At 61.9% G+C, this 24,214-nt stretch overlaps 17 non-coding genes across 17 annotated transcripts; 6 read left to right on the top strand and 11 right to left on the bottom strand.

The window, feature by feature from the left end:
* Nucleotides 1-3,886: 3,886 nt before the first annotated feature.
* On the bottom strand, nucleotides 3,887-3,960 carry TRNAN-GUU (transfer RNA asparagine (anticodon GUU)). The gene has a single exon. It is a non-coding gene; the product is annotated as a tRNA-Asn (tRNA).
* A 1,558-nt stretch (nucleotides 3,961-5,518) lies between these two features.
* On the bottom strand, nucleotides 5,519-5,592 carry TRNAN-GUU (transfer RNA asparagine (anticodon GUU)). The gene has a single exon. It is a non-coding gene; the product is annotated as a tRNA-Asn (tRNA).
* Nucleotides 5,593-7,152: 1,560 nt separating this feature from the next.
* Nucleotides 7,153-7,226, bottom strand: TRNAN-GUU (transfer RNA asparagine (anticodon GUU)). Its single transcript has one exon. It is a non-coding gene; the product is annotated as a tRNA-Asn (tRNA).
* A 3,194-nt stretch (nucleotides 7,227-10,420) lies between these two features.
* Nucleotides 10,421-10,494, bottom strand: TRNAN-GUU (transfer RNA asparagine (anticodon GUU)). The gene has a single exon. It is a non-coding gene; the product is annotated as a tRNA-Asn (tRNA).
* Nucleotides 10,495-10,599: 105 nt separating this feature from the next.
* Nucleotides 10,600-10,671, top strand: TRNAM-CAU (transfer RNA methionine (anticodon CAU)). The gene has a single exon. It is a non-coding gene; the product is annotated as a tRNA-Met (tRNA).
* Nucleotides 10,672-12,045: 1,374 nt separating this feature from the next.
* TRNAN-GUU (transfer RNA asparagine (anticodon GUU)) lies at nucleotides 12,046-12,119 on the bottom strand. The gene has a single exon. It is a non-coding gene; the product is annotated as a tRNA-Asn (tRNA).
* Nucleotides 12,120-12,224: 105 nt separating this feature from the next.
* TRNAM-CAU (transfer RNA methionine (anticodon CAU)) lies at nucleotides 12,225-12,296 on the top strand. Its single transcript has one exon. It is a non-coding gene; the product is annotated as a tRNA-Met (tRNA).
* A 3,017-nt stretch (nucleotides 12,297-15,313) lies between these two features.
* On the bottom strand, nucleotides 15,314-15,387 carry TRNAN-GUU (transfer RNA asparagine (anticodon GUU)). The gene has a single exon. It is a non-coding gene; the product is annotated as a tRNA-Asn (tRNA).
* A 105-nt stretch (nucleotides 15,388-15,492) lies between these two features.
* Nucleotides 15,493-15,564, top strand: TRNAM-CAU (transfer RNA methionine (anticodon CAU)). The gene has a single exon. It is a non-coding gene; the product is annotated as a tRNA-Met (tRNA).
* A 1,383-nt stretch (nucleotides 15,565-16,947) lies between these two features.
* TRNAN-GUU (transfer RNA asparagine (anticodon GUU)) lies at nucleotides 16,948-17,021 on the bottom strand. The gene has a single exon. It is a non-coding gene; the product is annotated as a tRNA-Asn (tRNA).
* Nucleotides 17,022-17,126: 105 nt separating this feature from the next.
* TRNAM-CAU (transfer RNA methionine (anticodon CAU)) lies at nucleotides 17,127-17,198 on the top strand. The gene has a single exon. It is a non-coding gene; the product is annotated as a tRNA-Met (tRNA).
* A 1,383-nt stretch (nucleotides 17,199-18,581) lies between these two features.
* Nucleotides 18,582-18,655, bottom strand: TRNAN-GUU (transfer RNA asparagine (anticodon GUU)). The gene has a single exon. It is a non-coding gene; the product is annotated as a tRNA-Asn (tRNA).
* A 1,560-nt stretch (nucleotides 18,656-20,215) lies between these two features.
* Nucleotides 20,216-20,289, bottom strand: TRNAN-GUU (transfer RNA asparagine (anticodon GUU)). Its single transcript has one exon. It is a non-coding gene; the product is annotated as a tRNA-Asn (tRNA).
* A 105-nt stretch (nucleotides 20,290-20,394) lies between these two features.
* TRNAM-CAU (transfer RNA methionine (anticodon CAU)) lies at nucleotides 20,395-20,466 on the top strand. Its single transcript has one exon. It is a non-coding gene; the product is annotated as a tRNA-Met (tRNA).
* A 1,383-nt stretch (nucleotides 20,467-21,849) lies between these two features.
* Nucleotides 21,850-21,923, bottom strand: TRNAN-GUU (transfer RNA asparagine (anticodon GUU)). Its single transcript has one exon. It is a non-coding gene; the product is annotated as a tRNA-Asn (tRNA).
* Nucleotides 21,924-22,028: 105 nt separating this feature from the next.
* On the top strand, nucleotides 22,029-22,100 carry TRNAM-CAU (transfer RNA methionine (anticodon CAU)). The gene has a single exon. It is a non-coding gene; the product is annotated as a tRNA-Met (tRNA).
* A 1,383-nt stretch (nucleotides 22,101-23,483) lies between these two features.
* On the bottom strand, nucleotides 23,484-23,557 carry TRNAN-GUU (transfer RNA asparagine (anticodon GUU)). The gene has a single exon. It is a non-coding gene; the product is annotated as a tRNA-Asn (tRNA).
* Nucleotides 23,558-24,214: the final 657 nt, after the last annotated feature.

Raw genomic sequence — 24,214 nt, 5'->3', positions numbered from 1 at the left:
GGTACCGGAGGGAGGACGGGGGCAGACCAGGAAGGTTAATTTGATGTTGCAGCGGCAGGAAGAGGAGGGGTGGCGCAGAGGAGCTGTCAGTACATTATCCCAATACGCCATCCCAGTGCAGGCGTCGCACTCAGCTCTACCTGCGCTGAGCAGAAAGGGGGTCTAGGACACACACACAAGTAGCCCCAGAACCACGCAGGAGCAGAGTCGTTCTGCGAAAGGGAGAGGTTTATTGGGTCTGCGAGGGCGGCCGTAGGGGGGTGTCGTGTGTGTGCCACTCATCTCCGTCTGGGCAGCGGCACCGGTCGGGCTCACAACTGGGCACAGGACCCGACCACGGCACCATCGATCTCCAGTGTATCGATCTGCTGGAAGCCGCGGCAGAGCTGAATTGCAGAACGGCTGCCCATTGGCAAAGACCTTGAAATGCTGGTTCCTGCAGCCGATGGAGAGGAACCCACTCCTCCTGGGGGGAGGAGCAGCCAAGAGAGGGACCCACTCAGACCGGTCTGGCAGCGTGACGTAGTGGAACCAGCGCTGCCTAGGTAGGGTTTTACCTCCCCCCAGTCTGCTTCTGAGACCGAGTTTCCCCCTCTGCCCCATGGGCTAACAACAAGGCACTTTACAAACATTCTCTGTGTCATCGGCATTGTATGAAGGGGGAAACTGAGGCATGGAGCGGCATCTGATTTATATAGCTCAACCCAGTCCCCACCCCTCTCGGTCTGCAGGAAAAGAAGCCAAGTGCTTTTGTTCCCACCAGTCCTCCATTCCCCTGCTTCCACCTGATGTCAAATACACAAAGCTCACTACTTCTTCTTTCCTGCACTTAAGCCAAGCAGATCAGGATGGGGAGGAGACATGAGGGAGCCCCCAGGCTCTTGCTCTCTCTCGCACATACACACACATATATTACTTTAGAAAATGCCAGGTGTGAGCTAGAGGAGAATCTCCATTAACTGTTAGCACTATAGGGCATATGATACATACATAAAGCATTTACAGTCCATCCAGCAGAGGGCAACAATACACCCCGGACACATGTAGCTCCCCCTCCTTTTCCAAATGCCCCAAGATTTAAACTACTGGAGACTACCCATTAGCTGCTAGTTGTATAGGAACTATGGGTATGTCTACACTACAAAGTTAATTCGAACTAACAGCCGTTAGTTGGAAGTAACTTTCATAGGTGCTACACATACAAACCGCTAGTTTGGACTTAATTCGAACTAGGTAAACTTCATTCTACCAGGAGTAACGCCAAATTCGAATTCAGTAGTTGGAATTAAGGGCTGTGTAGCCACTTAATTCGAAGTAGCTGGAGCCCAGCCCTCCCCAGGTTCCCCTGGTGGCTGCTCTGGGCCAAAGCAGGAAAACTCCTCTCCTCTCCCCAGCCCTGGGGCCCTTAAAGGGGTAGACTCTGGCCAGACGGCACTTGCCAGAGCCAGCCCTGCCAGCAGTCTCTGCCCCGAGCCGGCGGCTGCAGGATGAGCCAGGCAGCCAGTGCCAGCGAGCCGTCCCCCCGCCCAGTCCCCCAGCACCCAGGGGCCAGCCAGGGGCCGTAGATGGCGCGCACCCTCCTGGTCTAGTGTGGAGGTCATGGACCTCATTGAGGTTTGGGGGCAGGGCCCCAGCGTCCATGATCTCTGTACTAGGAGCAGGAACGTGGCCGTCTACGGGCGCATAGCGGCCGCCATGGCCCGAAAGGGACACAGGCCACCCAGGAGCAGGCGAATCCTGGTGTTCTGGCTGTGGGGGAAAAAGACAGCCACAAGATGGCGTTTGGAGTCACACGGGCGAGTCGCCTGTCCAAGCGGGACCGAGTCCCTTCCAAAGAGAAACCATGGCAGCCATGCAAGTCCAAGGCTGCACAGGAAACCTCAGGAGCTGCGACTGGGGCTCAGTTCGCGCGGCCACGCTTCCCAGGGGAGGCATGAGACAGGCCCAGAGGTCTGCGCAGCAAACAGGCCCGCAGGAGGGAGGCGGCTAAGAACCCGCGCGGCTCGTGCGTTTCTCCCTCTCAGCTGGCGTAGAGGCGGGAGGGGAGCGACACCTGCCCGGCTGGAGCTTTCGCGCTTGGGCTCGGGGCTTAAGCCCTGAGGCCGAGGCCCCGGCGCGGTTGTTGGGAGACGGGCTCCTGTGGCACGGCACGGCCCCTGAACCTTGCCGGCCACAAGGTGACCTCACCGAGGCCGAGAGGGATGGCTTGGAGGTGGCAAAAGGGAGCCCTCTAGCAAGCGCCAGGAGGCCGAGCATAGCCACGTCCCGGGGTGGGCTCAAACCACCATCCTTTCGGTTAACAGCCGAACACGCTGACCCATTGCGCCACAGATACCTCGAAGGGCTTTCCGAAACGCTGCCTAGCAGCCTGCTCCTCTGCCTGGCCGTGCCAGTGCAGCCCAGGTGCTAGAGTGGATTGCGGGCAGTCTAGCCCCAAGGGAGCAGAGTGGCGCAGCGGAAGCGTGCTGGGCCCATACCCCAGAGGTCGATGGATCGAAACCATCCTCTGCTACGTGTGGGCCGGCCTCTTTTGACTCCGCGCCTTCACTCCAGGCTGCAAGTAGCTAAAGGCCAGGCCAGGATGCCGCCTGCGGGGAAGCTCTCGGCAGCCCCCCGCTTCCTGTGTGGGAGGCACGGAGGCCTCCTCTTCTGTCCTCAGGCAACAGGGCTTCCTCCTGCCCTTTTCCCACCCACAAGGGCCGCCGGGACCCGCTCAGGGAGCGCGCCAGGGAGGCTCTCCAGACGCTCGTGGAACAAAGCACTTCTGGACCACGCTACCCAGAGCCTTCATTCAGGCCTAGACAAAACGCCTAGACAAAGAGCTGCCACAGCATCAACACTGGCCTTGCTCTACTACTCCCAGGCACGCCAAACCCCTCACAAAGAGAACTTCTGCCTTCGCCATACTGCTCAACAACAGGACACGCGAGCAATTCCCTCCGACGCGCCGCTTCTCCCGCATCGCCACCACCCACGCTCTTTAGGCACACGCCGGCTGACCAAAACCCATCTCATCCCATCAAAAACTTCTGCCCAGCCCAAGAGGACCAGCTACGTTCCCGGCTCAATTCATCCCTTACAGTCAGAGCCAAAAATCACCAGCTGACGGTCCTTCAGAATCCTCAATGGAAAGGGGGAGAGGGAATTGTGGGAGCACTCTCCACGTTCTCGGTTGAGGCTTGCAGCAGTCATGGAAGAGAGAGCTGGCTTCGGTCAAGTCTCGGGAGTACGGCCACGGCTTGGACGGGTCCTTCAGTCCTTGGCTCAGAGCTTCGGTTGGTAGCCCACATCCTCCCGAGGTAAAAAAGCAGGAGGGCTTTCCTTCCAGGGCCTTTTGCATCTTCTGCCGTGGGAGGCGAATCCTGGTGTTCTGGCTGTGGGGGAAAAAGACAGCCACAAGATGGCGTTTGGAGTCACACGGGCGAGTCGCCTGTCCAAGCGGGACCGAGTCCCTTCCAAAGAGAAACCATGGCAGCCATGCAAGTCCAAGGCTGCACAGGAAACCTCAGGAGCTGCGACTGGGGCTCAGTTCGCGCGGCCACGCTTCCCAGGGGAGGCATGAGACAGGCCCAGAGGTCTGCGCAGCAAACAGGCCCGCAGGAGGGAGGCGGCTAAGAACCCGCGCGGCTCGTGCGTTTCTCCCTCTCAGCTGGCGTAGAGGCGGGAGGGGAACGACACCTGCCCGGCTGGAGCTTTCGCGCTTGGGCTCGGGGCTTAAGCCCCGAGGCCGAGGCCCCGGCGCGGTTGCTGGGAGACGGGCTCCCGTGGCACGGCACGGCCCCTGAACCTTGCCGGCCACAAGGTGACCTCACCGAGGCCGAGAGGGATGGCTTGGAGGTGGCAAAAGGGAGCCCTCTAGCAAGCGCCAGGAGGCCGAGCGTAGCCACGTCCCCGGGTGGGCTCGAACCACCATCCTTTCGGTTAACAGCCGAACGCGCTGACCCATTGCGCCACAGAGACCTCGAAGGGCTTTCCGAAACGCTGCCTAGCAGCCTGCTCCTCTGCCTGGCCGTGCCAGTGCAGCCCAGGTGCTAGAGTGGATTGCGGGCAGTTTAGCCCCAAGGGAGCAGAGTGGCGCAGCGGAAGCGTGCTGGGCCCATAACCCAGAGGTCGATGGATCGAAACCATCCTCTGCTACGTGTGGGCCGGCCTCTTTTGACTCCGCGCCTTCACTCCAGGCTGCAAGTAGCTAAAGGCCAGGCCAGGATGCCGCCTGAGGGGAAGCTCTCGGCAGCCCCCTGCTTCCTGTGTGGGAGGCACGGAGGCCTCCTCTTCTGTCCTCAGGCAACAGGGCTTCCTCCTGCCCTTTTCCCACCCACAAGGGCCTCCGGGACCCGCTCAGGGAGCGCGCCAGGGAGGCTCTCCAGACGCTCGTGGAACAAAGCACTTCTGGACCACGCTACCCAGAGCCTTCATTCAGGCCTAGACAAAACGCCTAGACAAAGAGCTGCCACAGCATCAACACTGGCCTTGCTCTACTACTCCCAGGCACGCCAAACCCCTCACAAAGAGAACTTCTGCCTTCGCCATACTGCTCAACAACAGGACACGCGAGCAATTCCCTCCGACGCGCCGCTTCTCCCGCATCGCCACCACCCACGCTCTTTAGGCACACGCCGGCTGACCAAAACCCATCTCATCCCATCAAAAGCTTCTGCCCAGCCCAAGAGGACCAGCTACGTTCCCGGCTCAATTCATCCCTTACAGTCAGAGCCAAAAATCACCAGCTGACGGTCCTTCAGAATCCTCAATGGAAAGGGGGAGAGGGAATTGTGGGAGCACGGGCAGCACTCGCCACGGTCTCGGTTGAGGCTTGCAGCAGTCATGGAAGAGAGAGCTGGCTTCGGTCAAGTCTCGGGAGTACGGCCACGGCTTGGACGGGTCCTTCAGTCCTTGGCTCAGAGCTTCGGTTGGTAGCCCACATCCTCCCGAGGTAAAAAAGCAGGAGGGCTTTCCTTCCAGGGCCTTTTGCATCTTCTGCCGTGGGAGGCGAATCCTGGTGTTCTGGCTGTGGGGGAAAAAGACAGCCACAAGATGGCGTTTGGAGTCACACGGGCGAGTCGCCTGTCCAAGCGGGACCGAGTCCCTTCCAAAGAGAAACCATGGCAGCCATGCAAGTCCAAGGCTGCACAGGAAACCTCAGGAGCTGCGACTGGGGCTCAGTTCGCGCGGCCACGCTTCCCAGGGGAGGCATGAGACAGGCCCAGAGGTCTGCGCAGCAAACAGGCCCGCAGGAGGGAGGCGGCTAAGAACCCGCGCGGCTCGTGCGTTTCTCCCTCTCAGCTGGCGTAGAGGCGGGAGGGGAACGACACCTGCCCGGCTGGAGCTTTCGCGCTTGGGCTCGGGGCTTAAGCCCCGAGGCCGAGGCCCCGGTGCGGTTGCTGGGAGACGGGCTCCCGTGGCACGGCACGGCCCCTGAACCTTGCCGGCCACAAGGTGACCTCACCGAGGCCGAGGGATGGCTTGGAGGTGGCAAAAGGGAGCCCGCTAGCAAGCGCCAGGAGGCCGAGCGTAGCCACGTCCCCGGGTGGGCTCGAACCACCATCCTTTCGGTTAACAGCCGAACGCGCTGACCCATTGCGCCACAGAGACCTCGAAGGGCTTTCCGAAACGCTGCCTAGCAGCCTGCTCCTCTGGCTGGCCGTGCCAGTGCAGCCCAGGTGCTAGAGTGGATTGCGGGCAGTCTAGCCCCAAGGGAGCAGAGTGGCGCAGCGGAAGCGTGCTGGGCCCATAACCCAGAGGTCGATGGATCGAAACCATCCTCTGCTACGTGTAGGCCGTCTTCTTTTGACTCCACGCCTTCACTCCAGGCTGCAAGTAGCTAAAGGCCAGGCCAGGATGCCGCCTGCGGGGAAGCTCTCGGCAGCCCCCCGCTTCCTGTGTGGGAGGCACGGAGGCCTCCTCTTCTGTCCTCAGGCAACAGGGCTTCCTCCTGCCCTTTTCCCACCCACAAGGGCCGCCGGGACCCGCTCAGGGAGCGCGCCAGGGAGGCTCTCCAGACGCTCGTGGAACAAAGCACTTCTGGACCACGCTACCCAGAGCCTTCATTCAGGCCTAGACAAAACGCCTAGACAAAGAGCTGCCACAGCATCAACACTGGCCTTGCTCTACTACTCCCAGGCACGCCAAACCCCTCACAAAGAGAACTTCTGCCTTCGCCATACTGCTCAACAACAGGACACGCGAGCAATTCCCTCCGACGCGCCGCTTCTCCCGCATCGCCACCACCCACGCTCTTTAGGCACACGCCGGCTGACCAAAACCCATCTCATCCCATCAAAAGCTTCTGCCCAGCCCAAGAGGACCAGCTACGTTCCCGGCTCAATTCATCCCTTACAGTCAGAGCCAAAAATCACCAGCTGACGGTCCTTCAGAATCCTCAATGGAAAGGGGGAGAGGGAATTGTGGCAGCACGGGCAGCACTCGCCACGTTCTCGGTTGAGGCTTGCAGCAGTCATGGAAGAGAGAGCTGGCTTCGGTCAAGTCTCGGGAGTACGGCCACGGCTTGGACGGGTCCTTCAGTCCTTGGCTCAGAGCTTCGGTTGGTAGCCCACATCCTCCCGAGGTAAAAAAGCAGGAGGGCTTTCCTTCCAGGGCCTTTTGCATCTTCTGCCGTGGGAGGCGAATCCTGGTGTTCTGGCTGTGGGGGAAAAAGACAGCCACAAGATGGCGTTTGGAGTCACACGGGCGAGTCGCCTGTCCAAGCGGGACCGAGTCCCTTCCAAAGAGAAACCATGGCAGCCATGCAAGTCCAAGGCTGCACAGGAAACCTCAGGAGCTGCGACTGGGGCTCAGTTCGCGCGGCCACGCTTCCCAGGGGAGGCATGAGACAGGCCCAGAGGTCTGCGCAGCAAACAGGCCCGCAGGAGGGAGGCGGCTAAGAACCCGCGCGGCTCGTGCGTTTCTCCCTCTCAGCTGGCGTAGAGGCGGGAGGGGAACGACACCTGCCCGGCTGGAGCTTTCGCGCTTGGGCTCGGGGCTTAAGCCCCGAGGCCGAGGCCCCGGTGCGGTTGCTGGGAGACGGGCTCCCGTGGCACGGCACGGCCCCTGAACCTTGCCGGCCACAAGGTGACCTCACCGAGGCCGAGAGGGATGGCTTGGAGGTGGCAAAAGGGAGCCCGCTAGCAAGCGCCAGGAGGCCGAGCGTAGCCACGTCCCCGGGTGGGCTCGAACCACCATCCTTTCGGTTAACAGCTGAACGCGCTGACCCATTGCGCCACAGAGACCTCGAAGTGCTTTCCGAAACGATGCCTAGCAGCCTGCTCCTCTGCCTGGCCGTGCCAGTGCAGCCCAGGTGCTAGAGTGGATTGCGGGCAGTCTAGCCCAAAGGGAGCAGAGTGGCGCAGCGGAAGCGTGCTGGGCCCATAACCCAGAGGTCGATGGATCGAAACCATCCTCTGCTATGTGTGGGCCAGCCTCTTTTGACTCCGCGCCTTCACTCCAGGCTGCAAGTAGCTAAAGGCCAGGCCAGGATGCCGCCTGCGGGGAAGCTCTCGGCAGCCCCCCGCTTCCTGTGTGGGAGGCACGGAGGCCTCCTCTTCTGTCCTCAGGCAACAGGGCTTCCTCCTGCCCTTTTCCCACCCACAAGGGCCGCCGGGACCCGCTCAGGGAGCGCGCCAGGGAGGCTCTCCAGACGCTCGTGGAACAAAGCACTTCTGGACCACGCTACCCAGAGCCTTCATTCAGGCCTAGACAAAACGCCTAGACAAAGAGCTGCCACAGCATCAACACTGGCCTTGCTCTACTACTCCCAGGCACGCCAAACCCCTCACAAAGAGAACTTCTGCCTTCGCCATACTGCTCAACAACAGGACACGCGAGCAATTCCCTCCGACGCGCCGCTTCTCCCGCATCGCCACCACCCACGCTCTTTAGGCACACGCCGGCTGACCAAAACCCATCTCATCCCATCAAAAGCTTCTGCCCAGCCCAAGAGGACCAGCTACGTTCCCGGCTCAATTCATCCCTTACAGTCAGAGCCAAAAATCACCAGCTGACGGTCCTTCAGAATCCTCAATGGAAAGGGGGAGAGGGAATTGTGGGAGCACGGGCAGCACTCGCCACGTTCTCGGTTGAGGCTTGCAGCAGTCATGGAAGAGAGAGCTGGCTTCGGTCAAGTCTCGGGAGTACGGCCACGGCTTGGACGGGTCCTTCAGTCCTTGGCTCAGAGCTTCGGTTGGTAGCCCACATCCTCCCGAGGTAAAAAAGCAGGAGGGCTTTCCTTCCAGGGCCTTTTGCATCTTCTGCCGTGGGAGGCGAATCCTGGTGTTCTGGCTGTGGGGGAAAAAGACAGCCACAAGATGGCGTTTGGAGTCACACGGGCGAGTCGCCTGTCCAAGCGGGACCGAGTCCCTTCCAAAGAGAAACCATGGCAGCCATGCAAGTCCAAGGCTGCACAGGAAACCTCAGGAGCTGCGACTGGGGCTCAGTTCGCGCGGCCACGCTTCCCAGGGGAGGCATGAGACAGGCCCAGAGGTCTGCGCAGCAAACAGGCCCGCAGGAGGGAGGCGGCTAAGAACCCGCGCGGCTCGTGCGTTTCTCCCTCTCAGCTGGCGTAGAGGCGGGAGGGGAACGACACCTGCCCGGCTGGAGCTTTCGCGCTTGGGCTCGGGGCTTAAGCCCCGAGGCCGAGGCCCCGGTGCGGTTGCTGGGAGACGGGCTCCCGTGGCACGGCACGGCCCCTGAACCTTGCCGGCCACAAGGTGACCTCACCGAGGCCGAGAGGGATGGCTTGGAGGTGGCAAAAGGGAGCCCGCTAGCAAGCGCCAGGAGGCCGAGCGTAGCCACGTCCGCGGGTGGGCTCGAACCACCATCCTTTCGGTTAACAGCCGAACGCGCTGACCCATTGCGCCACAGAGACCTCAAAGGGGTTTCCGAAACGCTGCCTAGCAGCCTGCTCCTCTGGCTGGCCGTGCCAGTGCAGCCCAGGTGCTAGAGTGGATTGCGGGCAGTCTAGCCCCAAGGGAGCAGAGTGGCGCAGCGGAAGCGTGCTGGGCCCATAACCCAGAGGTCGATGGATCGAAACCATCCTCTGCTACGTGTGGGCCGTCTTCTTTTGACTCCGCGCCTTCACTCCAGGCTGCAAGTAGCTAAAGGCCAGGCCAGGATGCCGCCTGCGGGGAAGCTCTCGGCAGCCCCCCGCTTCCTGTGTGGGAGGCACGGAGGCCTCCTCTTCTGTCCTCAGGCAACAGGGCTTCCTCCTGCCCTTTTCCCACCCACAAGGGCCGCCGGGACCCGCTCAGGGAGCGCGCCAGGGAGGCTCTCCAGACGCTCGTGGAACAAAGCACTTCTGGACCACGCTACCCAGAGCCTTCATTCAGGCCTAGACAAAACGCCTAGACAAAGAGCTGCCACAGCATCAACACTGGCCTTGCTCTACTACTCCCAGGCACGCCAAACCCCTCACAAAGAGAACTTCTGCCTTCGCCATACTGCTCAACAACAGGACACGCGAGCAATTCCCTCCGACGCGCCGCTTCTCCCGCATCGCCACCACCCACGCTCTTTAGGCACACGCCGGCTGACCAAAACCCATCTCATCCCATCAAAAGCTTCTGCCCAGCCCAAGAGGACCAGCTACGTTCCCGGCTCAATTCATCCCTTACAGTCAGAGCCAAAAATCACCAGCTGACGGTCCTTCAGAATCCTCAATGGAAAGGGGGAGAGGGAATTGTGGCAGCACGGGCAGCACTCGCCACGTTCTCGGTTGAGGCTTGCAGCAGTCATGGAAGAGAGAGCTGGCTTCGGTCAAGTCTCGGGAGTACGGCCACGGCTTGGACGGGTCCTTCAGTCCTTGGCTCAGAGCTTCGGTTGGTAGCCCACATCCTCCCGAGGTAAAAAAGCAGGAGGGCTTTCCTTCCAGGGCCTTTTGCATCTTCTGCCGTGGGAGGCGAATCCTGGTGTTCTGGCTGTGGGGGAAAAAGACAGCCACAAGATGGCGTTTGGAGTCACACGGGCGAGTCGCCTGTCCAAGCGGGACCGAGTCCCTTCCAAAGAGAAACCATGGCAGCCATGCAAGTCCAAGGCTGCACAGGAAACCTCAGGAGCTGCGACTGGGGCTCAGTTCGCGCGGCCACGCTTCCCAGGGGAGGCATGAGACAGGCCCAGAGGTCTGCGCAGCAAACAGGCCCGCAGGAGGGAGGCGGCTAAGAACCCGCGCGGCTCGTGCGTTTCTCCCTCTCAGCTGGCGTAGAGGCGGGAGGGGAGCGACACCTGCCCGGCTGGAGCTTTCGCGCTTGGGCTCGGGGCTTAAGCCCTGAGGCCGAGGCCCCGGCGCGGTTGCTGGGAGACGGGCTCCTGTGGCACGGCACGGCCCCTGAACCTTGCCGGCCACAAGGTGACCTCACCGAGGCCGAGAGGGATGGCTTGGAGGTGGCAAAAGGGAGCCCGCTAGCAAGCGCCAGGAGGCCGAGCGTAGCCACGTCCCCGGGTGGGCTCGAACCACCATCCTTTCGGTTAACAGCCGAACGCGCTGACCCATTGCGCCACAGAGACCTCGAAGGGCTTTCCGAAACGCTGCCTAGCAGCCTGCTCCTCTGCCTGGCCGTGCCAGTGCAGCCCAGGTGCTAGAGTGGATTGCGGGCAGTCTAGCCCCAAGGGAGCAGAGTGGCGCAGCGGAAGCGTGCTGGGCCCATAACCCAGAGGTCGATGGATCGAAACCATCCTCTGCTACGTGTGGGCCGTCCTCTTTTGACTCCGCGCCTTCACTCCAGGCTGCAAGTAGCTAAAGGCCAGGCCAGGATGCCGCCTGCGGGGAAGCTCTCGGCAGCCCCCCGCTTCCTGTGTGGGAGGCATGGAGGCCTCCTCTTCTGTCCTCAGGCAACAGGGCTTCCTCCTGCCCTTTTCCCACCCACAAGGGCCGCCGGGACCCGCTCAGGGAGCGCGCCAGGGAGGCTCTCCAGACGCTCGTGGAACAAAGCACTTCTGGACCACGCTACCCAGAGCCTTCATTCAGGCCTAGACAAAACGCCTAGACAAAGAGCTGCCACAGCATCAACACTGGCCTTGCTCTACTACTCCCAGGCACGCCAAACCCCTCACAAAGAGAACTTCTGCCTTCGCCATACTGCTCAACAACAGGACACACGAGCAATTCCCTCCGACGCGCCGCTTCTCCCGCATCGCCACCACCCACGCTCTTTAGGCACACGCCGGCTGACCAAAACCCATCTCATCCCATCAAAAGCTTCTGCCCAGCCCAAGAGGACCAGCTACGTTCCCGGCTCAATTCATCCCTTACAGTCAGAGCCAAAAATCACCAGCTGACGGTCCTTCAGAATCCTCAATGGAAAGGGGGAGAGGGAATTGTGGGAGCACTCGCCACGTTCTCGGTTGAGGCTTGCAGCAGTCATGGAAGAGAGAGCTGGCTTCGGTCAAGTCTCGGGAGTACGGCCACGGCTTGGACGGGTCCTTCAGTCCTTGGCTCAGAGCTTCGGTTGGTAGCCCACATCCTCCCGAGGTAAAAAAGCAGGAGGGCTTTCCTTCCAGGGCCTTTTGCATCTTCTGCCGTGGGAGGCGAATCCTGGTGTTCTGGCTGTGGGGGAAAAAGACAGCCACAAGATGGCGTTTGGAGTCACACGGGCGAGTCGCCTGTCCAAGCGGGACAGAGTCCCTTCCAAAGAGAAACCATGGCAGCCATGCAAGTCCAAGGCTGCACAGGAAACCTCAGGAGCTGCGACTGGGGCTCAGTTCGCGCGGCCACGCTTCCCAGGGGAGGCATGAGACAGGCCCAGAGGTCTGCGCAGCAAACAGGCCCGCAGGAGGGAGGCGGCTAAGAACCCGCGCGGCTCGTGCGTTTCTCCCTCTCAGCTGGCGTAGAGGCGGGAGGGGAACGAAACCTGCCCGGCTGGAGCTTTCGCGCTTGGGCTCGGGGCTTAAGCCCCGAGGCCGAGGCCCCGGCGCGGTTGCTGGGAGACGGGCTCCTGTGGCACGGCACGGCCCCTGAACCTTGCCGGCCACAAGGTGACCTCACCGAGGCCGAGAGGGATGGCTTGGAGGTGGCAAAAGGGAGCCCGCTAGCAAGCGCCAGGAGGCCGAGCGTAGCCACGTCCCCAGGTGGGCTCGAACCACCATCCTTTCGGTTAACAGCCGAACGCGCTGACCCATTGCGCCACAGAGACCTCAAAGGGCTTTCCGAAACGCTGCCTAGCAGCCTGCTCCTCTGCCTGGCCGTGCCAGTGCAGCCCAGGTGCTAGAGTGGATTGCGGGCAGTCTAGCCCCAAGGGAGCAGAGTGGCGCAGCGGAAGCGTGCTGGGCCCATAACCCAGAGGTCGATGGATCGAAACCATCCTCTGCTACGTGTGGGCCGGCCTCTTTTGACTCCGCGCCTTCACTCCAGGCTGCAAGTAGCTAAAGGCCAGGCCAGGATGCCGCCTGCGGGGAAGCTCTCGGCAGCCCCCCGCTTCCTGTGTGGGAGGCACGGAGGCCTCCTCTTCTGTCCTCAGGCAACAGGGCTTCCTCCTGCCCTTTTCCCACCCACAAGGGCCGCCGGGACCCGCTCAGGGAGCGCGCCAGGGAGGCTCTCCAGACGCTCGTGGAACAAAGCACTTCTGGACCACGCTACCCAGAGCCTTCATTCAGGCCTAGACAAAACGCCTAGACAAAGAGCTGCCACAGCATCAACACTGGCCTTGCTCTACTACTCCCAGGCACGCCAAACCCCTCACAAAGAGAACTTCTGCCTTCGCCATACTGCTCAACAACAGGACACGCGAGCAATTCCCTCCGACGCGCCGCTTCTCCCGCATCGCCACCACCCACGCTCTTTAGGCACACGCCGGCTGACCAAAACCCATCTCATCCCATCAAAAGCTTCTGCCCAGCCCAAGAGGACCAGCTACGTTCCCGGCTCAATTCATCCCTTACAGTCAGAGCCAAAAATCACCAGCTGACGGTCCTTCAGAATCCTCAATGGAAAGGGGGAGAGGGAATTGTGGGAGCACTGGCAGCACTCGCCACGTTCTCGGTTGAGGCTTGCAGCAGTCATGGAAGAGAGAGCTGGCTTCGGTCAAGTCTCGGGAGTACGGCAACGGCTTGGACGGGTCCTTCAGTCCTTGGCTCAGAGCTTCGGTTGGTAGCCCACATCCTCCCGAGGTAAAAAAGCAGGAGGGCTTTCCTTCCAGGGCCTTTTGCATCTTCTGCCGTGGGAGGCGAATCCTGGTGTTCTGGCTGTGGGGGAAAAAGACAGCCACAAGATGGCGTTTGGAGTCACACGGGCGAGTCGCCTGTCCAAGCGGGACCGAGTCCCTTCCAAAGAGAAACCATGGCAGCCATGCAAGTCCAAGGCTGCACAGGAAACCTCAGGAGCTGCGACTGGGGCTCAGTTCGCGCGGCCACGCTTCCCAGGGGAGGCATGAGACAGGCCCAGAGGTCTGCGCAGCAAACAGGCCCGCAGGAGGGAGGCGGCTAAGAACCCGCGCGGCTCGTGCGTTTCTCCCTCTCAGCTGGCGTAGAGGCGGGAGGGGAACGACACCTGCCCGGCTGGAGCTTTCGCGCTTGGGCTCGGGGCTTAAGCCCCGAGGCCGAGGCCCCGGCGCGGTTGCTGGGAGACGGGCTCCCGTGGCACGGCACGGCCCCTGAACCTTGCCGGCCACAAGGTGACCTCACCGAGGCCGAGAGGGATGGCTTGGAGGTGGCAAAAGGGAGCCCGCTAGCAAGCGCCAGGAGGCCGAGCGTAGCCACGTCCGTGGGTGGGCTCGAACCACCATCCTTTCGGTTAACAGCTGAACGCGCTGACCCATTTCGCCACAGAGACCTCGAAGTGCTTTCCGAAACGCTGCCTAGCAGCCTGCTCCTCTGCCTGGCCGTGCCAGTGCAGCCCAGGTGCTAGAGTGGATTGCGGGCAGTCTAGCCCCAAGGGAGCAGAGTGGCGCAGCGGAAGCGTGCTGGGCCCATAACCCAGAGGTTGATGGATCGAAACCATCCTCTGCTACGTGTGGGCCAGCCTCTTTTGACTCCGCGCCTTCACTCCAGGCTGCAAGTAGCTAAAGGCCAGGCCAGGATGCCGCCTGCGGGGAAGCTCTCGGCAGCCCCCCGCTTCCTGTGTGGGAGGCACGGAGGCCTCCTCTTCTGTCCTCAGGCAACAGGGCTTCCTCCTGCCCTTTTCCCACCCACAAGGGCCGCCGGGACCCGCTCAGGGAGCGCGCCAGGGAGGCTCTCCAGACGCTCGTGGAACAAAGCACTTCTGGACCACGCTACCCAGAGCCTTCATTCAGGCCTAGACAAAACGCCTAGACAAAGAGCTGCCACAGCATCAACACTGGCCTTGCTCTACTACTCCCAGGCACGCCAAACCCCTCACAAAGAGAACTTCTGCCTTCGCCATACTGCTCAACAACAGGACACGCGAGCAATTCCCTCCGACGCGCCGCTTCTCCCGCATCGCCACCACCCACGCTCTTTAGGCACACGCCGGCTGACCAAAACCCATCTCATCCCATCAAAAGCTTCTGCCCAGCCCAAGAGGACCAGCTACGTTCCCGGCTCAATTCATCCCTTACAGTCAGAGCCAAAAATCACCAGCTGACGGTCCTTCAGAATCCTCAATGGAAAGGCGGAGAGGGAATTGTGGGAGCACGGGCAGCACTCGCCACGTTCTCGGTTGAGGCTTGCAGCAGTCATGGAAGAGAGAGCTGGCTTCGGTCAAGTCTCGGGAGTACGGCCACGGCTTGGACGGGTCCTTCAGTCCTTGGCTCAGAGCTTCGGTTGGTAGCCCACATCCTCCCGAGGTAAAAAAGCAGGAGGGCTTTCCTTCCAGGGCCTTTTGCATCTTCTGCCGTGGGAGGCGAATCCTGGTGTTCTGGCTGTGGGGGAAAAAGACAGCCACAAGATGGCGTTTGGAGTCACACGGGCGAGTCGCCTGTCCAAGCGGGACCGAGTCCCTTCCAAAGAGAAACCATGGCAGCCATGCAAGTCCAAGGCTGCACAGGAAACCTCAGGAGCTGCGACTGGGGCTCAGTTCGCGCGGCCACGCTTCCCAGGGGAGGCATGAGACAGGCCCAGAGGTCTGCGCAGCAAACAGGCCCGCAGGAGGGAGGCGGCTAAGAACCCGCGCGGCTCGTGCGTTTCTCCCTCTCAGCTGGCGTAGAGGCGGGAGGGGAACGACACCTGCCCGGCTGGAGCTTCCGCGCTTGGGCTCGGGGCTTAAGCCCTGAGGCCGAGGCCCCGGCGCGGTTGCTGGGAGACGGGCTCCAGTGGCACGGCACGGCCCCTGAACCTTGCCGGCCACAAGGTGACCTCACCGAGGCCGAGAGGGATGGCTTGGAGGTGGCAAAAGGGAGCCCGCTAGCAAGCGCCAGGAGGCCGAGCGTAGCCACGTCCCCGGGTGGGCTCGAACCACCATCCTTTCGGTTAACAGCCAAACGCGCTGACCCATTGCGCCACAGAGACCTCGAAGGGCTTTCCGAAACGCTGCCTAGCAGCCTGCTCCTCTGCCTGGCCGTGCCAGTGCAGCCCAGGTGCTAGAGTGGATTGCGGGCAGTCTAGCCCCAAGGGAGCAGAGTGGCGCAGCGGAAGCGTGCTGGGCCCATAACCCAGAGGTCGATGGATCGAAACCATCCTCTGCTACGTGTGGGCCGGCCTCTTTTGACTCCGCGCCTTCACTCCAGGCTGCAAGTAGCTAAAGGCCAGGCCAGGATGCCGCCTGCGGGGAAGCTCTCGGCAGCCCCCCGCTTCCTGTGTGGGAGGCACGGAGGCCTCCTCTTCTGTCCTCAGGCAACAGGGCTTCCTCCTGCCCTTTTCCCACCCACAAGGGCCGCCGGGACCCGCTCAGGGAGCGCGCCAGGGAGGCTCTCCAGACGCTCGTGGAACAAAGCACTTCTGGACCACGCTACCCAGAGCCTTCATTCAGGCCTAGACAAAACGCCTAGACAAAGAGCTGCCACAGCATCAACACTGGCCTTGCTCTACTACTCCCAGGCACGCCAAACCCCTCACAAAGAGAACTTCTGCCTTCGCCATACTGCTCAACAACAGGACACGCGAGCAATTCCCTCCGACGCGCCGCTTCTCCCGCATCGCCACCACCCACGCTCTTTAGGCACACGCCGGCTGACCAAAACCCATCTCATCCCATCAAAAGCTTCTGCCCAGCCCAAGAGGACCAGCTACGTTCCCGGCTCAATTCATCCCTTACAGTCAGAGCCAAAAATCACCAGCTGACGGTCCTTCAGAATCCTCAATGGAAAGGCGGAGAGGGAATTGTGGGAGCACGGGCAGCACTCGCCACGTTCTCGGTTGAGGCTTGCAGCAGTCATGGAAGAGAGAGCTGGCTTCGGTCAAGTCTCGGGAGTACGGCCACGGCTTGGACGGGTCCTTCAGTCCTTGGCTCAGAGCTTCGGTTGGTAGCCCACATCCTCCCGAGGTAAAAAAGCAGGAGGGCTTTCCTTCCAGGGCCTTTTGCATCTTCTGCCGTGGGAGGCGAATCCTGGTGTTCTGGCTGTGGGGGAAAAAGACAGCCACAAGATGGCGTTTGGAGTCACACGGGCGAGTCGCCTGTCCAAGCGGGACCGAGTCCCTTCCAAAGAGAAACCATGGCAGCCATGCAAGTCCAAGGCTGCACAGGAAACCTCAGGAGCTGCGACTGGGGCTCAGTTCGCGCGGCCACGCTTCCCAGGGGAGGCATGAGACAGGCCCAGAGGTCTGCGCAGCAAACAGGCCCGCAGGAGGGAGGCGGCTAAGAACCCGCGCGGCTCGTGCGTTTCTCCCTCTCAGCTGGCGTAGAGGCGGGAGGGGAACGACACCTGCCCGGCTGGAGCTTCCGCGCTTGGGCTCGGGGCTTAAGCCCTGAGGCCGAGGCCCCGGCGCGGTTGCTGGGAGACGGGCTCCAGTGGCACGGCACGGCCCCTGAACCTTGCCGGCCACAAGGTGACCTCACCGAGGCCGAGAGGGATGGCTTGGAGGTGGCAAAAGGGAGCCCGCTAGCAAGCGCCAGGAGGCCGAGCGTAGCCACGTCCCCGGGTGGGCTCGAACCACCATCCTTTCGGTTAACAGCCAAACGCGCTGACCCATTGCGCCACAGAGACCTCGAAGGGCTTTCCGAAACGCTGCCTAGCAGCCTGCTCCTCTGCCTGGCCGTGCCAGTGCAGCCCAGGTGCTAGAGTGGATTGCGGGCAGTCTAGCCCCAAGGGAGCAGAGTGGCGCAGCGGAAGCGTGCTGGGCCCATAACCCAGAGGTCGATGGATCGAAACCATCCTCTGCTACGTGTGGGCCGGCCTCTTTTGACTCCGCGCCTTCACTCCAGGCTGCAAGTAGCTAAAGGCCAGGCCAGGATGCCGCCTGCGGGGAAGCTCTCGGCAGCCCCCCGCTTCCTGTGTGGGAGGCACGGAGGCCTCCTCTTCTGTCCTCAGGCAACAGGGCTTCCTCCTGCCCTTTTCCCACCCACAAGGGCCGCCGGGACCCGCTCAGGGAGCGCGCCAGGGAGGCTCTCCAGACGCTCGTGGAACAAAGCACTTCTGGACCACGCTACCCAGAGCCTTCATTCAGGCCTAGACAAAACGCCTAGACAAAGAGCTGCCACAGCATCAACACTGGCCTTGCTCTACTACTCCCAGGCACGCCAAACCCCTCACAAAGAGAACTTCTGCCTTCGCCATACTGCTCAACAACAGGACACGCGAGCAATTCCCTCCGACGCGCCGCTTCTCCCGCATCGCCACCACCCACGCTCTTTAGGCACACGCCGGCTGACCAAAACCCATCTCATCCCATCAAAAGCTTCTGCCCAGCCCAAGAGGACCAGCTACGTTCCCGGCTCAATTCATCCCTTACAGTCAGAGCCAAAAATCACCAGCTGACGGTCCTTCAGAATCCTCAATGGAAAGGCGGAGAGGGAATTGTGGGAGCACGGGCAGCACTCGCCACGTTCTCGGTTGAGGCTTGCAGCAGTCATGGAAGAGAGAGCTGGCTTCGGTCAAGTCTCGGGAGTACGGCCACGGCTTGGACGGGTCCTTCAGTCCTTGGCTCAGAGCTTCGGTTGGTAGCCCACATCCTCCCGAGGTAAAAAAGCAGGAGGGCTTTCCTTCCAGGGCCTTTTGCATCTTCTGCCGTGGGAGGCGAATCCTGGTGTTCTGGCTGTGGGGGAAAAAGACAGCCACAAGATGGCGTTTGGAGTCACACGGGCGAGTCGCCTGTCCAAGCGGGACCGAGTCCCTTCCAAAGAGAAACCATGGCAGCCATGCAAGTCCAAGGCTGCACAGGAAACCTCAGGAGCTGCGACTGGGGCTCAGTTCGCGCGGCCACGCTTCCCAGGGGAGGCATGAGACAGGCCCAGAGGTCTGCGCAGCAAACAGGCCCGCAGGAGGGAGGCGGCTAAGAACCCGCGCGGCTCGTGCGTTTCTCCCTCTCAGCTGGCGTAGAGGCGGGAGGGGAACGACACCTGCCCGGCTGGAGCTTCCGCGCTTGGGCTCGGGGCTTAAGCCCTGAGGCCGAGGCCCCGGCGCGGTTGCTGGGAGACGGGCTCCAGTGGCACGGCACGGCCCCTGAACCTTGCCGGCCACAAGGTGACCTCACCGAGGCCGAGAGGGATGGCTTGGAGGTGGCAAAAGGGAGCCCGCTAGCAAGCGCCAGGAGGCCGAGCGTAGCCACGTCCCCGGGTGGGCTCGAACCACCATCCTTTCGGTTAACAGCCAAACGCGCTGACCCATTGCGCCACAGAGACCTCGAAGGGCTTTCCGAAACGCTGCCTAGCAGCCTGCTCCTCTGCCTGGCCGTGCCAGTGCAGCCCAGGTGCTAGAGTGGATTGCGGGCAGTCTAGCCCCAAGGGAGCAGAGTGGTGCAGCGGAAGCGTGCTGGGCCCATAACCCAGAGGTCGATGGATCGAAACCATCCTCTGCTACGTGTGGGCCGGCCTCTTTTGACTCCGCGCCTTCACTCCAGGCTGCAAGTAGCTAAAGGCCAGGCCAGGATGCCGCCTGCGGGGAAGCTCTCGGCAGCCCCCCGCTTCCTGTGTGGGAGGCACGGAGGCCTCCTCTTCTGTCCTCAGGCAACAGGGCTTCCTCCTGCCCTTTTCCCACCCACAAGGGCCGCCGGGACCCGCTCAGGGAGCGCGCCAGGGAGGCTCTCCAGACGCTCGTGGAACAAAGCACTTCTGGACCACGCTACCCAGAGCCTTCATTCAGGCCTAGACAAAACGCCTAGACAAAGAGCTGCCACAGCATCAACACTGGCCTTGCTCTACTACTCCCAGGCACGCCAAACCCCTCACAAAGAGAACTTCTGCCTTCGCCATACTGCTCAACAACAGGACACGCGAGCAATTCCCTCCGACGCGCCGCTTCTCCCGCATCGCCACCACCCACGCTCTTTAGGCACACGCCGGCTGACCAAAACCCATCTCATCCCATCAAAAGCTTCTGCCCAGCCCAAGAGGACCAGCTACGTTCCCGGCTCAATTCATCCCTTACAGTCAGAGCCAAAAATCACCAGCTGACGGTCCTTCAGAATCCTCAATGGAAAGGCGGAGAGGGAATTGTGGGAGCACGGGCAGCACTCGCCACGTTCTCGGTTGAGGCTTGCAGCAGTCATGGAAGAGAGAGCTGGCTTCGGTCAAGTCTCGGGAGTACGGCCACGGCTTGGACGGGTCCTTCAGTCCTTGGCTCAGAGCTTCGGTTGGTAGCCCACATCCTCCCGAGGTAAAAAAGCAGGAGGGCTTTCCTTCCAGGGCCTTTTGCATCTTCTGCCGTGGGAGGCGAATCCTGGTGTTCTGGCTGTGGGGGAAAAAGACAGCCACAAGATGGCGTTTGGAGTCACACGGGCGAGTCGCCTGTCCAAGCGGGACCGAGTCCCTTCCAAAGAGAAACCATGGCAGCCATGCAAGTCCAAGGCTGCACAGGAAACCTCAGGAGCTGCGACTGGGGCTCAGTTCGCGCGGCCACGCTTCCCAGGGGAGGCATGAGACAGGCCCAGAGGTCTGCGCAGCAAACAGGCCCGCAGGAGGGAGGCGGCTAAGAACCCGCGCGGCTCGTGCGTTTCTCCCTCTCAGCTGGCGTAGAGGCGGGAGGGGAACGACACCTGCCCGGCTGGAGCTTCCGCGCTTGGGCTCGGGGCTTAAGCCCTGAGGCCGAGGCCCCGGCGCGGTTGCTGGGAGACGGGCTCCAGTGGCACGGCACGGCCCCTGAACCTTGCCGGCCACAAGGTGACCTCACCGAGGCCGAGAGGGATGGCTTGGAGGTGGCAAAAGGGAGCCCGCTAGCAAGCGCCAGGAGGCCGAGCGTAGCCACGTCCCCGGGTGGGCTCGAACCACCATCCTTTCGGTTAACAGCCAAACGCGCTGACCCATTGCGCCACAGAGACCTCGAAGGGCTTTCCGAAACGCTGCCTAGCAGCCTGCTCCTCTGCCTGGCCGTGCCAGTGCAGCCCAGGTGCTAGAGTGGATTGCGGGCAGTCTAGCCCCAAGGGAGCAGAGTGGCGCAGCGGAAGCGTGCTGGGCCCATAACCCAGAGGTCGATGGATCGAAACCATCCTCTGCTACGTGTGGGCCGGCCTCTTTTGACTCCGCGCCTTCACTCCAGGCTGCAAGTAGCTAAAGGCCAGGCCAGGATGCCGCCTGCGGGGAAGCTCTCGGCAGCCCCCCGCTTCCTGTGTGGGAGGCACGGAGGCCTCCTCTTCTGTCCTCAGGCAACAGGGCTTCCTCCTGCCCTTTTCCCACCCACAAGGGCCGCCGGGACCCGCTCAGGGAGCGCGCCAGGGAGGCTCTCCAGACGCTCGTGGAACAAAGCACTTCTGGACCACGCTACCCAGAGCCTTCATTCAGGCCTAGACAAAACGCCTAGACAAAGAGCTGCCACAGCATCAACACTGGCCTTGCTCTACTACTCCCAGGCACGCCAAACCCCTCACAAAGAGAACTTCTGCCTTCGCCATACTGCTCAACAACAGGACACGCGAGCAATTCCCTCCGACGCGCCGCTTCTCCCGCATCGCCACCACCCACGCTCTTTAGGCACACGCCGGCTGACCAAAACCCATCTCATCCCATCAAAAGCTTCTGCCCAGCCCAAGAGGACCAGCTACGTTCCCGGCTCAATTCATCCCTTACAGTCAGAGCCAAAAATCACCAGCTGACGGTCCTTCAGAATCCTCAATGGAAAGGGGGAGAGGGAATTGTGGCAGCACGGGCAGCACTCGCCACGTTCTCGGTTGAGGCTTGCAGCAGTCATGGAAGAGAGAGCTGGCTTCGGTCAAGTCTCGGGAGTACGGCCACGGCTTGGACGGGTCCTTCAGTCCTTGGCTCAGAGCTTCGGTTGGTAGCCCACATCCTCCCGAGGTAAAAAAGCAGGAGGGCTTTCCTTCCAGGGCCTTTTGCATCTTCTGCCGTGGGAGGCGAATCCTGGTGTTCTGGCTGTGGGGGAAAAAGACAGCCACAAGATGGCGTTTGGAGTCACACGGGCGAGTCGCCTGTCCAAGCGGGACCGAGTCCCTTCCAAAGAGAAACCATGGCAGCCATGCAAGTCCAAGGCTGCACAGGAAACCTCAGGAGCTGCGACTGGGGCTCAGTTCGCGCGGCCACGCTTCCCAGGGGAGGCATGAGACAGGCCCAGAGGTCTGCGCAGCAAACAGGCCCGCAGGAGGGAGGCGGCTAAGAACCCGCGCGGCTCGTGCGTTTCTCCCTCTCAGCTGGCGTAGAGGCGGGAGGGGAACGACACCTGCCCGGCTGGAGCTTTCGCGCTTGGGCTCGGGGCTTAAGCCCCGAGGCCGAGGCCCCGGCGCGGTTGCTGGGAGACGGGCTCCCGTGGCACGGCACGGCCCCTGAACCTTGCCGGCCACAAGGTGACCTCACCGAGGCCGAGAGGGATGGCTTGGAGGTGGCAAAAGGGAGCCCGCTAGCAAGCGCCAGGAGGCCGAGCGTAGCCACGTCCCCGGGTGGGCTCGAACCACCATCCTTTCGGTTAACAGCCGAACACGCTGACCCATTGCGCCACAGAGACCTCGAAGGGCTTTCCGAAACGCTGCCTAGCAGCCTGCTCCTCTGGCTGGCCGTGCCAGTGCAGCCCAGGTGCTAGAGTGGATTGCGGGCAGTCTAGCCCCAAGGGAGCAGAGTGGCGCAGCGGAAGCGTGCTGGGCCCATAACCCAGAGGTCGATGGATCGAAACCATCCTCTGCTACGTGTGGGCCGTCTTCTTTTGACTCCGCGCCTTCACTCCAGGCTGCAAGTAGCTAAAGGCCAGGCCAGGATGCCGCCTGCGGGGAAGCTCTCGGCAGCCCCCCGCTTCCTGTGTGGGAGGCACGGAGGCCTCCTCTTCTGTCCTCAGGCAACAGGGCTTCCTCCTGCCCTTTTCCCACCCACAAGGGCCGCCGGGACCCGCTCAGGGAGCGCGCCAGGGAGGCTCTCCAGACGCTCGTGGAACAAAGCACTTCTGGACCACGCTACCCAGAGCCTTCATTCAGGCCTAGACAAAACGCCTAGACAAAGAGCTGCCACAGCATCAACACTGGCCTTGCTCTACTACTCCCAGGCACGCCAAACCCCTCACAAAGAGAACTTCTGCCTTCGCCATACTGCTCAACAACAGGACACGCGAGCAATTCCCTCCGACGCGCCGCTTCTCCCGCATCGCCACCACCCACGCTCTTTAGGCACACGCCGGCTGACCAAAACCCATCTCATCCCATCAAAAGCTTCTGCCCAGCCCAAGAGGACCAGCTACGTTCCCGGCTCAATTCATCCCTTACAGTCAGAGCCAAAAATCACCAGCTGACGGTCCTTCAGAATCCTCAATGGAAAGGCGGAGAGGGAATTGTGGGAGCACGGGCAGCACTCGCCACGTTCTCGGTTGAGGCTTGCAGCAGTCATGGAAGAGAGAGCTGGCTTCGGTCAAGTCTCGGGAGTACGGCCACGGCTTGGACGGGTCCTTCAGTCCTTGGCTCAGAGCTTCGGTTGGTAGCCCACATCCTCCCGAGGTAAAAAAGCAGGAGGGCTTTCCTTCCAGGGCCTTTTGCATCTTCTGCCGTGGGAGGCGAATCCTGGTGTTCTGGCTGTGGGGGAAAAAGACAGCCACAAGATGGCGTTTGGAGTCACACGGGCGAGTCGCCTGTCCAAGCGGGACCGAGTCCCTTCCAAAGAGAAACCATGGCAGCCATGCAAGTCCAAGGCTGCACAGGAAACCTCAGGAGCTGCGACTGGGGCTCAGTTCGCGCGGCCACGCTTCCCAGGGGAGGCATGAGACAGGCCCAGAGGTCTGCGCAGCAAACAGGCCCGCAGGAGGGAGGCGGCTAAGAACCCGCGCGGCTCGTGCGTTTCTCCCTCTCAGCTGGCGTAGAGGCGGGAGGGGAACGACACCTGCCCGGCTGGAGCTTTCGCGCTTGGGCTCGGGGCTTAAGCCCCGAGGCCGAGGCCCCGGCGCGGTTGCTGGGAGACGGGCTCCTGTGGCACGGCACGGCCCCTGAACCTTGCCGGCCACAAGGTGACCTCACCGAGGCCGAGAGGGATGGCTTGGAGGTGGCAAAAGGGAGCCCGCTAGCAAGCGCCAGGAGGCCGAGCGTAGCCACGTCCCCGGGTGGGCTCGAACCACCATCCTTTCGGTTAACAGCCGAACGCGCTGACCCATTGCGCCACAGAGACCTCAAAGGGGTTTCCGAAACGCTGCCTAGCAGCCTGCTCCTCTGCCTGGCCGTGCCAGTGCAGCCCAGGTGCTAGAGTAGATTGCGGGCAGTCTAGCCCCAAGGGAGCAGAGTGGCGCAGCGGAAGCGTGCTGGGCCCATAACCCAGAGGTCGATGGATCGAAGCCATCCTCTGCTACGTGTGGGCCAGCCTCTTTTGACTCCACGCCTTCACTGCAGGCTGCAAGTAGCTAAAGGCCAGGCCAGGATGCCGCCTGCGGGGAAGCTCTCGGCAGCCCCCCGCTTCCTGTGTGGGAGGCACGGAGGCCTCCTCTTCTGTCCTCAGGCAACAGGGCTTCCTCCTGCCCTTTTCCCACCCACAAGGGCCGCCGGGACCCGCTCAGGGAGCGCGCCAGGGAGGCTCTCCAGACGCTCGTGGAACAAAGCACTTCTGGACCACGCTACCCAGAGCCTTCATTCAGGCCTAGACAAAACGCCTAGACAAAGAGCTGCCACAGCATCAACACTGGCCTTGCTCTACTACTCCCAGGCACGCCAAACCCCTCACAAAGAGAACTTCTGCCTTCGCCATACTGCTCAACAACAGGACACGCGAGCAATTCCCTCCGACGCGCCGCTTCTCCCGCATCGCCACCACCCACGCTCTTTAGGCACACGC

Source organism: Pelodiscus sinensis, chromosome 26 (assembly GCF_052426305.1).
Source record: "Pelodiscus sinensis isolate ZL-2025 chromosome 26, ASM5242630v1, whole genome shotgun sequence".
Taxonomy (NCBI): Eukaryota; Metazoa; Chordata; order Testudines; family Trionychidae; genus Pelodiscus; species Pelodiscus sinensis.
Note: the sequence above shows the minus strand (reverse complement) of the source record. Positions and strands in the feature narration are given on the sequence as shown.